The sequence below is a fragment of the Alexandromys fortis genome, unplaced genomic scaffold, assembly GCF_014885135.2.
Source record: "Alexandromys fortis isolate MF-2015 unplaced genomic scaffold, M_Fortis_MF-2015_v1.1 scaffold_84, whole genome shotgun sequence".
NCBI classification, from domain to species: domain Eukaryota; kingdom Metazoa; phylum Chordata; class Mammalia; order Rodentia; family Cricetidae; genus Alexandromys; species Alexandromys fortis.
The window spans coordinates 2,228,886-2,233,261 of NW_026068017.1; positions in this window are offsets into that span (position 1 = coordinate 2,228,886).

Genomic DNA, 4,376 nt, shown 5'->3' on the forward strand with positions numbered 1-4,376 from the left:
GTTTTGGGGGGTTTTGTTGTTTGTTTTGAGAAGCAAAGCCCCAACACTATATCCCAAGGCATTTGTATAGTAATTTTCTCCCTTGATGTCCAGCTAGGACGGTTATGAAACAGGCAAGGAGAGGATTTCAGCTCATCATTGGAAATGAGAAGGAAATTTAAATCCCCACAGGTCAGAAAGATAAAACCAGGTTGTCCCTGCACTCAGATCGGCAGGCTGCTGCCCCACACCGTGGTGGAGATCCCGTGTCCACCAGCACCATTTTATACTGGCCCGTTTGTGGATAAGCACATTCATAAAGCACATAGCCCCGGGAGAAACAAGGTGTGGTAAGGCCCCCTAGAGATCATCTGGTCCAACCTGAGCATTCTACATATTTTACACATGGGTGAAAAGAAGCCAAGAAGTGGGTCTCTCCATCTCTGTTTCTCCTGTTTATGGTGGGACCTTCACATTGCCTTCAGGGAAGAGCTTATAGGAGTGGTTTTCAATCTGTGAGTCTCCACCCCTTTGGGGGGGGTCCAACGACACTTTCAAAGGGGTCATCGAAGAACATCAGGAAACAGATATTTTCATTATAATTCATAACAGTAGCAAAATTACAGTTGGGAAGTAGCAATGGGAATAATTTTATGGTTGGGGGTCACCACAACATGAGGAAGTGTATTAAAGGGTCACAGCGTTAGGAAGGTTGGGAACCACTGCCTTAAAGGATTGAAAACCTTGTAAGTGACATAATTTCCTAGAGCACGGAGCAGGAGGCATAGTTGCCTGCTAGGTCCTGGTTGAGCCCACAGGGCATCCAGGAGGCTCCTCCATGGCTTGTCTGGCAGGAATCTGAAGTCTGACTAGAGAAGCTGGCTAGCTGAATTCTCGGAGAGCAAGAGGCACTGCTCTCTGGAAAAGCAGCCGAAGGTCTCTGCGCCCCCTGAGCGGCTTGCTCTGTGATGGGACATGCCAGTTGCAGATGGCACAAAGCTTTGCTCGACAGCAGACTGGATGCCTCAGTTGTGATAGGGTGTCTGGAGCTCCTTTGCTACTCAGGTCGTATGCTTCTTCCTACCAAAGTCCCGTGCCTGTGGAAGGGCCCAAGTGGCTGCCACCTTAAATGTCTACCCCAGGACACACACTCCTAGATTGACTTTCCAGCATCCAAGGCGTCCACGGAAGCCAGTTTTTCCTCTTGCCCGAGTCCCTCATTTCCCTTCTCACTATTAGGCCCCACAGAAGGCAACTAAGAACCGCATGGGAGGAAATGAAAGCCCGCGCCAGATGCTGGTGAGCGAGCCGAAGTGAGTGGGACCCGCGGAGTCCCACTTAAGCCATTTTCAACTTTGCGTGGAAATGGGAGCGTCTGTGAGGCGCGCTGAAAGCTCCTGCGATGAGGAATGTCGCAGAGCGAGCACCAGGAACAAATGGATGCTAATTATTTTGTGCAAGGCGAGACACGCGGAGAATTTAAACAGGGGGTTTGACAGAGCAGATGGTGTGGAGTTGAGAAGCTCAGGGAGGCCGGGCTGCACACTCCGAGAAAGGGGCCGCCCCAGGCTATGATCTGCTTGCTACCCCTCAGTACAATCCCCAGCCTGCATTCCAGCTCCAGGCCCCTACTGGCTGTGCAGCTGGCCCGAATTTGCCAGCTTTGCAGTGGGAAATCCTGGGGGCTGGAATAGAGGGAACACCCAGCAGCCCCACAGGGAGCCTGTTCAGGAACACCTCAGTGTTTTGGGGATAGCTCTTTCAAGCTCACCCCAGGGAAAATGAGTCTTGCTTCCCACTCCCTCACCAGAGCTGTCCAAGGTCCTGTGGTTAGTCCTTCCCCTGGAGCTCTTCTGCCAACCTCAGGATGGTCTCAGTCCTGGTGACTGTCTTCTGAGGATCGTTGTTCTCACAGCTCTGGTCACTTCCTGTGGATCTTTCTGGTTTGATGTCACATCCTCCCTGGCCACCTCCTACCAGTACCCCAGCTGGGATCACCCAGCCTCCTAAATTTGTTTACAGACTGCCACTCTGAAGTGTATAGTGACTGGGTCTCTCCAGAACTGGGGTCTGACCAGTTCACCCAGAGGCTCCACTGGAGTTGGGTTTTGGACTTTGCCAAATGGAAAAGGAGTACAGTCGGCCCCTGGAGGGCAGGATGAGCCCATGTCTGCTCCTCAGCACACAGACAGTCCAGGCTGCTAATCGAGAAGTGGGGCATGAGGAAGCTGTGACTCCCCCCAGTCTTCCATCTACTCAAGACACTGAGCCCCATGACAATCAAAGAAGCAACCGGGAAGAATCCCCCCGGATGAATCTTCAACCTCCCAGATCCCACACCTGGAAGAGTACAGTCAGGCACAATGAGAGGAAAAGACAGTTATGGACAGAGTCAGGACAGAGCCATGTCTCCCAGTGATCAATGCCGTGTCCCTTTGTCCACATCATGGGACAAACTGGCAGGCACAGATGCATGGCGTTTGTATCAGGCTTGAGGTGTGCCTGGGGCTACTGTGAGCTCTTTACACTGATTCACTCCCTCAGTCCTCTCCACGATCCTGGGAGGCCAGGAACTATAACCACAAGCATGTTACAATAAGAAATCTGGATGAGAGTGGTTAAGTAACTTGCCCAGGATCACACAGCAAGTAAGCCCCAGAGCTGGGGTGGAATGTGAGTGCCTCTGTGGCCACATGACACTCAGAGATTGACGCCAGTGTTCTCAGTCACTTGTATAAACAGGAGTACTTACCCGAGTGGGCTTCCCTGGCCCCCAAAAGGATGCCCAAGGCAGGGGTCAGTTTTCCAGAGAAAGAGATAACCTATATGTGTCTCTAAATGTCATCCCCTTGGTCACCCCCAGCCATATCTATTATTCTTTTTTATCAATGGGGCTATTGTCCTGAGCCTTTCAAATACATAAAACATCCTGAATTTCTTCCATCCTGAGATAGCCAGTGCAGAGAAAGCCTATGGACATTTGGAGAGAAGAAGACCTGAGTTCTGGGGTCAGTTCTGCTCCTCTTGTTAGCTGTGTAACTTTGGACAACAGCCTGAACCTCTCTGAGTCTATGACTGATTACCCAGAATATAAAGGGCCATCACAGAACACTATGTGGGGCACCAGGACATGGGAGGTGGATGGACGTAAAACACACTCTGCTCCAAGGACAACAGCAAAGGGGGCTGGTTAAAGTGGGGACACAAAGTCACGTGTGTTCAGACTACGCTGAAGGGACCTGAGACATCACATTGCTGGAGAAGCCCGAGATAGGTAGGGGTGGGGAAGACTTAAGCAGAGAAGGGGAGGGTTTTCTTCATGGAGCCTCGAGTATGGGAATAGAATGGGGATAGTGAGTGAGCCCAAAGTTGCAGAGGACTTGGGAGTCTGAGGACTAAGCGCCCTCTTCGAGCATCTACCCTGGGGGCTGAAACTCAAGTGACTCAGCAGGTAGGAGGAAGGTGAGACAATTAGAAAAGAAAAAAAGATGTCAGAAATAACAACACACAAAAAAATGGGAACTCTTTAGTTCACCCAGTGGCTCCCTTTCAGGAAGAAAGCATTCACATTTGACATGTTCTCTCTTGCCTTCTCTGCTCCAAGGTTGGGGAAGTAGAGATAATAGTACAGCCATTGTGGGAGAAAGGCTGGAGACCACTCCTGAGCGAAGAGTACACAGTTGTCTCCCACAGGACTGCAGGGCAGTTTCCAGCACCATGCCAGGTACCTCACAATAGCTCCAGGCCATCCAATGCCCTCTTCTGGCTGCTATGGGCACCTGCACTCACATGCACATACATGCCGACACACACACACACATAATCTGAAGAATAACTCTTAATTGCTTTAAGCACAGTCACAGAGGTGGAAGGTCACTGCATCTACAGATACGTGTCTTGATGTTCTCACCTGATACCATCACCAGCATTTTCCATTTCCATTAGAATTCTTTCCATAATTTTCTAATGATTCATAATTTACCAGACGGAGACACCACAGCCTACTGCTTCATTTTAATGGTAGACTGTTAAGACTGGATCTAATTCAGTACTGCAGCATACATCTCTGTCTCCATCTCTGCCATCTCATAGGGTACATGTCTAGAAAGGGAATTCTGAAGGCAGGAGAGGGGCCTTAAGGCTTTGACAGGCCCTTGCTGAGCGCCTTCTCATCATCTAGGAATGAGAATTCATCTAACCACAGTCTGGCATATTACAGTGCTTAAGGGATTACACATACCTAGATACGTGAAATTGCAGGGTTGAGATGCTCTGGCTTTTGTAGCAGCTTCCATGAAAAGGATGCTCTTTGCCTAGCTTTGGCCTCAGGAATAGCTATTCTTCCTGTTTGAAGCGCTGGTTGCCTGGTGGCAGTCCCTGCCAGTAATGAGCTGGGA